At 26.0% G+C, this 13,354-nt stretch overlaps 1 long non-coding RNA gene across 1 annotated transcript; it reads right to left on the bottom strand.

Annotated features, from left to right (window-relative positions):
- Positions 1-1,893: 1,893 nt before the first annotated feature.
- On the bottom strand, positions 1,894-3,867 carry LOC107399072 (uncharacterized). The gene is made up of 3 exons (XR_010333414.1): positions 2,547-3,867; positions 2,197-2,478; positions 1,894-2,145 (listed from the first exon to the last, which is right to left on the bottom strand). It is a non-coding gene; the product is annotated as an uncharacterized LOC107399072 (long non-coding RNA).
- Between the last annotated feature and the right edge of the window lie 9,487 nt (positions 3,868-13,354).

The raw sequence follows: 13,354 nt of genomic DNA, 5'->3' as shown, positions 1-13,354 counted from the left end.
TAAATATTAATTATTTTCAATCTTATATCTCGCTTATGGTTAGTCCTACATAAAAAATGCAAATAACTATTTTGTAGGAAATTTTATCAGCTTGAATTTTAGTAAAAAGATAAAAATTGATAGGAGTAACTGTTTTCGAGATATGAGCAAGAAACCAAAACACTGTTACCTTAATTAAGCGTTTGCATATAAGCAAATTTAGTACTATTAGTATTATTATTATTAATGTTATTGTTATTAATATGACAATTAAAGACAACTTTGAAACCTTTAGTGACTTTTATGTCTTCTTCTTTTTCCTCTACTAAAGTGTTAGACACAATTAAATTAGTTTAATTTCAGTTTTTCAAACATTTTATTTTAAAGCAAATTTTTGTTAAATATTATTTATATCCAACTCTATAACTCGCTTATGGTTGGTCCTACAAGAAAAATGCAAATAACTATTTTGTAGGAAATTTTATCAGCTTTAATTTTGACAGAAAGATAAAAATTGATAGGAGTAACTGTTTTCGAGATATAAGCAAAAAACCAATAAGAAAACTGTGACTGTTACTGAACAAAAATGTAATTCAGTTTTCAATGTTTGAAACGAAGACGAAACTGCAGCATTTAAAAACGACTTTGAAGACTTCAGTGACTTTTATGTCACTTCCTTTTTCTTCTAATAAAGTATTGGACCCAATAAATTAAGTGTATTTTAAATCACAAGACATTTTCTGTTAAAGCACTTTTTTTTTAAATATTAATTATTTTCAATCATATATCTCGCTTATGGTTAGTCCTACATGAAAAATGCAAATAACTATTTTGTTGGAAATTTTATCAGCTTGAATTTTAGTAAAAAGATAAAAATTGATAGGAGTAACTGTTTTCGAGATATAAGCAAGAAACCAAAACACTGTTACCTTAATTAAGCGTTTGCATATAAGCAAATTTAGTACTATTAGTATTATTATTATTAATGTTATTGTTATTAATATGACAACTAAAGACAACTCTGAAACCTTTAGTGACTTTTATGTCTTTTCCTTTTTTCTCTACTAAAGTGTTAGACACAGTTAAATTAGTTTAATTTCCGTTTTTCAAACATTTTATTTTAAAGCAAATTTTTGTTAAATATTATTTATATCCAACTCTATAACTCGCTTATGGTTGGTCCTACAAGAAAAATGCAAATAACTATTTTGTAGGAACTTTTATCAGCTTTAATTTTGACAGAAAGATAAAAATTCATAGGAGTAACTGTTTTCGAGATATGAGCAAGAAACCAAAACACTGTTACCTTAATTAAGCGTTTGCATATAAGCAAATTTAGTACTATTAGTATTATTATTATTAATGTTATTGTTATTAATATGACGATTAAAGACAACTTTGAAACCTTTAGTGACTTTTATGTCTTCTTCTTTTTCCTCTACTAAAGTGTTAGACACAATTAAATTAGTTTAATTTCAGTTTTTCAAACATTTAATTTTAAAGCAAATTTTTGTTAAATATTATTTATATCCAACTCTATAACTCGCTTATGGTTGGTCCTACAAGAAAAATGCAAATAACTATTTTGTAGGAACTTTTATCAGCTTTAATTTTGACAGAAAGATAAAAATTCATAGGAGTAACTGTTTTCGAGATATAAGCAAGAAACCAAAAAACTGTTACCTTAATAAAGCGCTTGCATATAAGCAGATTTAGTACTATTAGTATTATTATTATTAATGTTATTGTTATTAATATGACGACTAAAAACGATTCTGAAGACTTTGGTGACTTTTATGTCTTTTTCTTTTTTCTCTACTAAAGTGTTAGACACAATTAATTTAGTTTAATTTCAGTATTTCAAACATTTTATTTTTAAGCAAGTTTTTGTTAAATATTATTTATATGGAAAAAATTTAAAAGGAAGCCTACTGAAGATAATTTTTCTGCTTATAAAAGATTTTCTAACCAACTAAAATCTGATTTACAAATAGCCAGGTGTAATTATGAAAATTCTATATTAAATAAACCAAAACTATTTTATTCCCATGTACGTAAATTTATCTCTAGTCGTGTGTCGGTCCCTTTAGTACGAAATGCTTCAGGTCTACTCTGCTCCGATCATACAGAAACTGCAAACACTTTAGCGGACAGTTTTGCTGCTACCTATAATTTAAACATTAATAATAATATACCGTCATTTATGCCTACAAGTACATTTAGTGGGTTGTCTTATATTAATTTTACTCCGGATCTGGTAAAAAGCCAACTCTGTGCCATTAAATTAAATACAGCTCCAGGTCCGGATCAGATACCTCCCAAACTCCTGAGAACTTGTGCTGCTTCGTTGTCGGGCCCACTTGCCAAAATGATGACAAAATCATTCTTACAAGGCACTTTGCCCTACGAGTGGTTGCAAGCAACAATCACGCCTTTGTACAAGTCAGGAGATAAACTTGATCCTGCTAACTATAGACCTGTAAGTCTCACGTCGACATGCTGTAAAATTATGGAAAAAGTTATAGTCAAGGAACTATTAACTTACATGAGAAAAAATAATTTAATACCTGAGCATCAGCACGGCTTTTTACCAGGTAGGTCAGTTGTCACAAATTTGCTATCCTGCACAAATCTATGGACAAAAATGTTAGACACTAACCAACCTGTAGACATAATTTACCTTGATTTTAGTAAAGCCTTTGATAAAGTCCCTCACAATCTCTTGTTAGCAAAACTGGAGTCCTATGGTGTAACAGGAAATTTGCTTGATTGGATCCGAGCGTTTCTATCAAATCGAAACTATTGTGTAAAAGTCTGTGGTAAATTTTCGTACTCTAAACCAGTATTAAGTGGGGTCCCACAGGGATCAGTTCTTGGACCAATTTTATTCTTGTTATATACAGCAGATTTATTGTTTTCACTGGACAGCTATTCAGCATATGCGGATGATATTAAGTTATTTGCTAACCCACTTGTCACGGACTTGCAAGACCAACTTAATTTAATCTTCCAATGGAGCGAGAAGTGGCAAATACCACTAAATATTGCAAAATGCTGTGTACTTCAGTGTGGCCACAACAACCCAAAGTACCTTTACCATATAAATGGCACACTCCTGAGTGTAAAAACCTCAACCAAAGATCTAGGGGTCATTGTAAATGATAAGTTAGGATGGTCAGAGCAATGTCTAGCATCAGTGGGTCGAGCGCGTAAAATGTTTTATTTGCTAAAGCATGTTTTTCCAAATCCTTCAGTCAGTTTTATTTCAAAGGTGTACATCACTTACATAAGGCCGCATTTGGAATTTGCCATTCCAGTCTGGAGACCTTATTTGTTAAAGGATATTGATTTGCTGGAAAAAACTCAGCACCTGGTAACTAGATGGACACACTGTTTAAGACAAGTTTCATATGAACAACGTCTTGAAATACTCAAAATACCAGATCTACGTGCTCGTCAAAACAGGGCAGATGCAATTCAAATTTTTCGGCTTACTCATGGTTTATTTCCTGGAGTAACACGCAATTTCTTGCAAATTCAATATCATGACAGACTTAGAGGTCATTCTTATAAGCTGAAAAAAGAACCATTTAAGACTACCGTTAGAAAGAATTATTTGACAAATCGTGCATTTGATACATGGAATGGCTTGCCTGATAACGTTGTTGCAGCTGTTACTGTTTCTTCCTTCAAGAATCAATATGACACATTACAATAATTAACATTAACCTTTATTAATTAACTAATTTAACTGTAGATTAAAATTGTATTTCATTTTTCATTATTCAATGGTGTTTTATTTAACACGAAACCGTATTTCTTGATATTTTGCTATAAAGGTGTTAACCTCAGCAAAGAATCTATGTTAATAATAATAATAATAATAATAATAATATCCAACTTTATAACTCGCTTATGGTTGGTCTTACAAGAAAAATGCAAATAACTATTTTGTAGGAAATGTTATCAGCTTTAATTTTGAAAGAAAGATAAAAATTGATAGGAGTAACTGTTTTCGAGATATAAGCAAAAAACCAAAGTAAAAACTGTTACCGTTTCAGAACAAAAATGTAATTCAGTTTTCAATGTTTGAGACGAAGACGAAAATGCAGCATTTAAAATCGACTCTGAAGACTTCAGTGACTTATATGTCACCTCCTTTTTCTTCTAATAAAGTATTGGACCCAACAAATTAAGTGTATTTTAAATCACAAGACATTTTCTGTTAAAACACTTTTTTTTAATTAATAATTATTTTCAAACTTATATATCTCGCTTATGGTTAGTTTTACATGAAAAATGCAAATAACTATTTTGTAGGAAATTTTATCACCTTTAATTTTGGTGATAAAGTAAAGATTGATAGGAGTAACTGTTTTCGAGATATAGGCAAAAAACAAAAAAACTGTTACCTTAATTAAGCGCTTGCATATAAGCAAATTTAGTACTACTAGTATTGTTATTATAAATGTTATTGTTATTAATATGACGACTAAAGACAACTTTAAGACTTTAGTGACTTTTATGTCTCCTCCTTTTTCCTCTACTAAAGTGTTAGACACAATTAATTTAGTTTAATTTCGGTTTTTCAAACATTTTATTTTAAAGCAAATTTTTGTTAAATATTAAAAACTATAAATTGGCTTAGATTGCCTAAAAACACAGATCACACATGATCTTTTGCATAAAAATGAGAAAACGCTCATGTAACACACAAAATAAGCTCCATTTTTCCTTTTTAAAAGTATTATTATTATTATTACTTTTGTTACTATTACTATTATTATTATTATTATTATTATTATTATTGTTATTATTATTATTATTATTATTATTATTATTATTATTATTATTATTATTATTATTATTATTATTATTATTATTAAAAACTTATATTAAACAGACAGAAAACGTCGTATTCTGACACAACTTAAAACACAGATCACACATGATCTTTTGCATAGAAATGAGAAAACGCTCATATAACACAAAATAAGCTTCATTTTGGCTTAGAAAACTAAGCTTACTTTTACTACTACTATTATTTTTATTTTTATTATTATTATTATTATTACTATTATTTTTATTATTATTATTACTATTATTATTATTATTATTATTATTATTATTATTATTATTATTATTATTATTATTAATATTATTATTATTAAAGACCGATTATAACTTTTGTATAGTAAATGTTTTTATACCAGTTTTAAAATGAGTTATTAATTTTAGACAATTTCTTGCCTGAAAACACAGATCACAGATGATCTCTTGCATAGAAATGAGAAAACGCTCAGATAACACAAAATAAGCATCATTTTTGCTTAGAAAAACTAAGCTTTAATTTAGAAAGAAATTTATTATTATAAGTATTACTATCATTATTATTATTATTATTATTATTATTATTATTATTATTGTTTCTTTTATTACTATTATTATTATTATTATTATTATTATTATTATTATTATTATTATTATTATTATTAACTTTTGTATAGTAAATGTTTTTATACCAGTTTTAAAATGAGTTATTAATTTTATTCAATTTCTTGCCTAAAAACACAGATCACAGATGATCTCTTGCATAGAAATGAGAAAACGCTCATATAACACACAAAATAAGCATCATTTTTGCTTAGAAAAACTAAGCTTTAATTTAGAAAGAAATTCATTATTATAAGTATTATTATTATTATTATTATTATTATTATTATTATGATTATTACTATTATTATTATTATTATTACTATTATTATTATTATTATTATTATTATTATTATTATTATTATTATTATTATTATTATTAACTTTTGTATAGTAAATGTTTTTATACCAGTTTTAAAATGAGTTATTAATTTTAGACAATTTCTTGCCTAAAAATACAGATCACAGATGATTTCTTGCATAGAAATGAGAAAGCGCTCATATAACACACAAAATAAGCTTTGTTTTTGCTTAGAAAACTAAGCTTACTTTTATTTCTATTATTATTTTTATTATTATTATTATTATTATTATTATTATTATTATTATTATTATTATTATTATTGTTGTTATTATTATTATTATTATTATTGTTATTATTATTATTATTATTATTAAAAACTTATATTAAACAGACAGAAAACGTCGTATTCTGACACAAAAAAACGAATTACGTTATAGACTTGACGAGAACGGCGTATCTCGGACTCTTATAGGACTCTTATAGGGTCAAAAATTATCAGTTTGGATTAAAACAAATTATTTTTGTTGACTCTCAGTCTGAATTGTTCATCAGTTCAAACAAAAACGGCTTACATTAGACGATCTTTTGCTTTGAACAAGAAAACTTACATCGAACAGACTAAAAACGTATTAATCTGGCATAAAAGAGCAATTTATGTATCACTTTGGATAAAGGCAGCTAATCCTATTCGTTTCATCGCTTAAAATAGACAAAATTGTTAATAAATCTAACAAAAACGCTGTATTCTAGCACAAAATACTAATTACATTATAGTTTCGACGAGAATAGGTTATTTGGAATGATTCTATGCTTCCAAACGAGTAAATTTTTAATAAACAGATGCCAAACATCATGTTTTGTCCTATAAAGACATTTTATATTTCAAACATTTTATTTTAAAGCAAATTTTTGTTAAATATTATTTATATCCAACTCTATAACCCGCTTATGGTTGGTCCTACAAGAAAAATGCAAATAACTATTTTGTAGAAAATTTTATCAGCTTTAATTTTGAAAAAAAAATAAAAATTGATAGGAGTAACTGTTTTCGAGATATAAGCAAAAAACCAATAAGAAAACTGTGACTGTTACTGAACCAAAATGTAATTCAGTTTTCAATGTTTGAGACGAAGATGAAACTGCAGCATTTAAAAACGACTCTGAAGACTTCAGTGACTTTTATGTCACTTCCTTTTTCTTCTAATATAGTATTGGACCTAATAAATTAAGTGTATTTTAAATCACAAGACATTTTCTGTTAAAGCACTTTTTTTTAAATATTAATTATTTTCAATCATATATCTCGCTAATTGTTAGTCTTACATGAAAAATGCAAATAACTATTTTGTAGGAAATTTTATCAGCTTTAATTTTAGTAAAAAGATAAAAATTGATAGGAGTAACTGTTTTCGAGATATAAGCAAGAAACCAAAAACTGTTACCTTAATAAAGCGCTTGCATATAAGCAAATTTAGTACTATTAGTATTATTATTATTAATGTTATTGTTATTAATATGACGATTAAAGACAACTTTGAAACCTTTAGTGACTTTTATGTCTTCTTCTTTTTCCTCTACTAATGTGTTAGACACAATTAAATTAGTTTAATTTCAGTTTTTCAAACATTTTATTTTAAAGCAAATTTTTCTTAAAGATTATTTATATCCAACTCTATAACTCGCTTATGGTTGGTCCTACAAAAAAAATGTTAAAAACTATTTTGTAGGAAATTTTATCAGCTTTAATTTTGAAGAAAAGATAAAAATTTATAGGAGTAACTGTTTTCGAGATATAAGCAAAAAACCAAAGTGAAAATTGTAACCGTTACTGAACAAAAATGTAATTCAGTTTTCAATGTTTGAGACGAAGACGAAAATGCAGCATTTAAAAACGACTCTGAAAACTTCAGTGACTTTTAAATCACCTCCTTTTTTTTCTAATAAAGTATTGGACTCAATAAATTAAGTGTATTTTAAATCACAAGACATTTTCTGTTAAAGCACTTTTTTTTTTAATATTGATTATTTTCAAACTTACATCTCGCTTATGGTTAGTCCTACATGAAAAATGCAAATAACTATTTTGTTGGAAATTTTATCAGCTTTAATTTTAGTAAAAAGATAAAAATTGATTGGAGTAACTGTTTTCGAGATATAAGCAAGAAACCAAAAAACTGTTAACTTAATTAAGCGTTTGCATATAAGCAAATTTAGTACTATTAGTATTATTACTATTAATGTTATTGTTATTAATATGACGATTAAAGACGACTCTGAAATTTTTAGTGACTTTTATGTCTTCTTCTTTTTCCTCTACTAAAGTGTTAGACACAATTAATTTAGTTTAATTTCAGTATTTCAAACATTTTATTTTAAAGCAAATTTTTGTTAAATATTATTCAAATCCATCTCTATAACTCGCTTATGCTTGGTCCTACAAGAAAAATGCAAATAACTATTTCGTAGGAAATTTTATCAGCTTTAATTTTAGTAAAAAGATAAGAATTGATAGGAGTAACTGTTTTCGAGATATAAGCAAGAAACCAAAAAACTGTTACCTTAATAAAGCGCTTGCATATAAGCAGATTTAGTACTATTAGTATTATTATTATTAATGTTATTGTTATTAATATGACGACTAAAAACGATTCTGAAGACTTTGGTGACTTTTATGTCTTTTTCTTTTTTCTCTACTAAAGTGTTAGACTCAATTAATTTAGTTTAATTTCGGTTTTTCAAACATTTTATTTAAAGCAAATTTTTGTTAAATATTATTTATATCCAACTCTATAACTCGCTTATGGTTGGTCCTACAAGAAAAATGCAAATAACTATTTTGTAGGAAGCTTTATCAGCTTTAATTTTAAAAGAAAGATAAAAATTGATAGGAGTAACTGTTTTCGAGATATAAGCAAAAAACCAATAAGAAAACTGTGACTGTTACTGAACAAAAATGTAATTCGGTTTTTAATGTTTGAGACGAAGACGAAACTGCAGCATTTAAAAACGACTCTGAAGACTTCAGTGACTTTTATGTCACTTCCTTTTTCTTCTAATATAGTATTGGACCTAATAAATTAAGTGTATTTTAAATCACAAGACATTTTCTGTTAAAGCACTTTTTTTTTAAATATTAATTATTTTCAATCATATATCTCGCTTATGGTTAGTCCTACATGAAAAATGCAAATAACTATTTTGTAGGAAATTTTATCAGCTTGAATTTTAGTAAAAAAATAAAAATTGATAGGAGTAACTGTTTTCGAGATATAAGCAAGAAACCAAAACACTGTTACCTTAATTAAGCGTTTGCATATAAGCAAATTTAGTACTATTAGTATTATTATTATTAATGTTATAGTTATTAATATGACAACTAAAGACAACTCTGAAACCTTTAGTGACTTTTATGTCTTTTCCTTTTTTCTCTACTAAAGTGTTAGACTCAATTAATTTAGTTTAATTTCGGTTTTTCAAACATTTTATTTAAAGCAAATTTTTGTTAAATATTATTTATATCCAACTCTATAACTCGCTTATGGTTGGTCCTACAACAAAAATGCAAATAACTATTTTGTAGAATATTTTATCAGCTTTAATTTTGAAAGAAAGACAAAAATTCATAGGAGTAACTGTTTTCGAGATATAAGCAAGAAACCAAAAAACTGTTACCTTAATAAAGCGCTTGCATATAAGCAGATTTAGTACTATTTGTATTATTATTATTAATGGTATTGTTATTAATATGACGACTAAAAACGATTCTGAAGACTTTGGTTACTTTTATGTCTTTTTCTTTTTTCTCTACTAAAGTGTTAGACACAATTAATTTAGTTTAATTTCAGTATTTCAAACATTTTATTTTTAAGCAAGTTTTTGTTAAATATTATTTATATCCAACATTATAACTCGCTTATGGTTGGTCCTACAAGAAAAATGCAAATAACTATTTTGTAGGAAATGTTATCAGCTTTAATTTTGAAAGAAAGATAAAAATTAATAGGAGTAACTGTTTTCGAGATATAAGCAAGAAACCAAAAAACTGTTAACTTAATTAAGCGTTTGCATATAAGCAAATTTAGTACTATTAGTATTATTATTATTAATGTTATTGTTATTAATATGACGATTAAAGACGACTCTGAAATCTTTAGTGACTTTTATGTCTTCTTCTTTTTCCTCTACTAAAGTGTTAGACACAATTAATTTAGTTTAATTTCAGTATTTCAAACATTTTATTTTAAAGCAAATTTTTGTTAAATATTATTTAAATCCATCTCTATAACTCGCTTATGCTTGGTTCTACAAGGAAAATGCAAATAACTATTTCGTAGGAAATTTTATCAGCTTTAATTTTAGTAAAAAGATAAAAATTGATAGGAGTAACTGTTTTCGAGATATAAGCAAGAAACCAAAAAACTGTTACCTTAATAAAGCGCTTGCATATAAGCAGATTTAGTACTATTAGTATTATTATTATTAATGTTATTGTTATTAATTTGACGACTAAAAACGATTCTGAAGACTTTGGTGACTTTTATGTCTTTTTCTTTTTTCTCTACTAAAGTGTTAGACACAATTAATTTAGTTTAATTTCAGTATTTCAAACATTTTATTTTTAAGCAAGTTTTTGTTAAATATTATTTATATCCAACTTTATAACTCGCTTATGGTTGGTCCTACAAGAAAAATGCAAATAACTATTTTGTAGGAAATGTTATCAGCTTTAATTTTGAAAGAAAAATAAAAATTGATAGCAGTAACTGTTTTCGAGATATAAGTAAAAAACCAAAGTAAAAACTGTTACCGTTTCAGAACAAAAATGTAATTCAGTTTTCAATGTTTGAGACGAAGACGAAAATGCAGCATTTAAAATCGACTCTGAAGACTTCAGTGACTTATATGTCACCCCCTTTTTTTCTAATAAAGTATTGGACCTAAAAAATTAAGTGTATTTTAAATCACAAGACATTTTCTGTTAAAGCACTTTTTTTTTAAATATTAATTATTTTCAATCTTATATCTGGCTTATGGTTAGTCCTACATAAAAAATGCAAATAACTATTTTGTAGGAAATTTTATCAGCTTGAATTTTAGTAAAAAAATAAAAATTGATAGGAGTAACTGTTATCGAGATATAAGCCAGAAACCAAAACACTGTTACCTTAATTAAGCGTTTGCATATAAGCAAATTTAGTACTATTAGTATTATTATTATTAATGTTATTGTTATTAATATGACGATTAAAGACAACTTTGAAACCTTTAGTGACTTTTATGTCTTCTTCTTTTTCCTCTACTAATGTGTTAGACACAATTAAATTAGTTTAATTTCAGTTTTTCAAACATTTTATTTTAAAGCAAATTTTTGTTAAATATTATTTATATCCAACTCTATAACCCGCTTATGGTTGGTCCTACAAGAAAAATGCAAATAACTATTTTGTAGGAAATTTTATCAGCTTTAATTTTGAAAAAAAAATAAAAATTGATAGGAGTAACTGTTTTCGAGATATAAGCAAAAAACCAATAAGAAAACTGTGACTGTTACTGAACCAAAATGTAATTCAGTTTTCAATGTTTGAGACGAAGATGAAACTGCAGCATTTAAATACGACTCTGAAGACTTTAGTGACTTTTATGTCACTTTCTTGTTCTTCTAATAAAGTATTAGACCCAATAAATTAAGTGTATTTTAAATCACAAGACATTTTCTGTTAAAGCACTTTTTTTTAAATATTAATTATTTTCAATCATATATCTCGCTAATTGTTAGTCTTACATGAAAAATGCAAATAACTATTTTGTAGGAAATTTTATCAGCTTTAATTTTAGTAAAAAGATAAAAATTGATAGGAGTAACTGTTTTCGAGATATAAGCAAGAAACCAAAAAACTGTTACCTTAATAAAGCGCTTGCATATAAGCAAATTTAGTACTATTAGTATTATTATTATTAATGTTATTGTTATTAATATGACGATTAAAGACAACTTTGAAACCTTTAGTGACTTTTATGTCTTCTTCTTTTTCCTCTACTAATGTGTTAGACACAATTAAATTAGTTTAATTTCAGTTTTTCAAACATTTTATTTTAAAGCAAATTTTTCTTAAAGATTATTTATATCCAACTCTATAACTCGCTTATGGTTGGTCCTACAAAAAAAATGTTAAAAACTATTTTGTAGGAAATTTTATCAGCTTTAATTTTGAAGAAAAGATAAAAATTTATAGGAGTAACTGTTTTCGAGATATAAGCAAAAAACCAAAGTGAAAATTGTAACCGTTACTGAACAAAAATGTAATTCAGTTTTCAATGTTTGAGACGAAGACGAAAATGCAGCATTTAAAAACGACTCTGAAAACTTCAGTGACTTTTAAGTCACCTCCTTTTTTTTCTAATAAAGTATTGGACTCAATAAATTAAGTGTATTTTAAATCACAAGACATTTTCTGTTAAAGCACCTTTTTTTTAAATATTGATTATTTTCAAACTTACATCTCGCTTATGGTTAGTCCTACATGAAAAATGCAAATAACTATTTTGTTGGAAATTTTATCAGCTTTAATTTTAGTAAAAAGATAAAAATTGATAGGAGTAACTGTTTTCGAGATATAAGCAAGAAACCAAAAAACTGTTAACTTAATTAAGCGTTTGCATATAAGCAAATTTAGTACTATTAGTATTATTATTATTAATGTTATTGTTATTAATATGACGATTAAAGACGACTCTGAAATTTTTAGTGACTTTTATGTCTTCTTCTTTTTCCTCTACTAAAGTGTTAGACACAATTAATTTAGTTTAATTTCAGTATTTCAAACATTTTATTTTAAAGCAAATTTTTGTTAAATATTATTTAAATCCATCTCTATAACTCGCTTATGCTTGGTCCTACAAGGAAAATGCAAATAACTATTTCGTAGTAAATTTTATCAGCTTTAATTTTAGTAAAAAGATAAGAATTGATAGGAGTAACTGTTTTCGAGATATAAGCAAGAAACCAAAAAACTGTTACCTTATAAGCGAGATATAAGATTGAAAATAATTAATATTTAAAAAAGAAGTGCTTTAACAGAAAATGTCTTGTGATTTAAAATACACTTAATTTATTAGGTCCAATACTTTATTAAAAAAAAAGGGGGTGACATATAAGTCACTGAAGTCTTCAGAGTCGATTTTAAATGCTGCATTTTCGTCTTCGTCTCAAACATTGAAAACTGAATTACATTTTTGATCTGAAACGGTAACAGTTTTTACTTTGGTTTTTTGCTTATATCTCGAAAACAGTAACTCCTATCAATTTTTATCTTTCTTTCAAAATTAAAGCTGATAATATTTCCTACAAAATAGTTATTTGCATTTTTCTTGTAAGACCAACCATAAGCGAGTTATAAAGTTGGATATAAATAATATTTAACAAAAACTTGATTAAAAATAAAATGTTTGAAATACTGAAATTAAACTAAATTAATTGTGTCTAACACTTTAGTAGAGAAAAAAGAAAAAGACATAAAAGTCACCAAAGTCTTCAGAATCGTTTTTAGTCGTCATATTAATAACAATAACATTAATAATAATAATACTAATAGTACTAAATCTGCTTATATGCAAGCGCTTTATTAAGGTAACAGTGTT

The sequence above is a fragment of the Tribolium castaneum genome, chromosome 3, assembly GCF_031307605.1.
Source record: "Tribolium castaneum strain GA2 chromosome 3, icTriCast1.1, whole genome shotgun sequence".
In the NCBI taxonomy this organism is placed as follows: domain Eukaryota; kingdom Metazoa; phylum Arthropoda; class Insecta; order Coleoptera; family Tenebrionidae; genus Tribolium; species Tribolium castaneum.
This window is presented reverse-complemented; position numbering and strand designations above follow the sequence as displayed.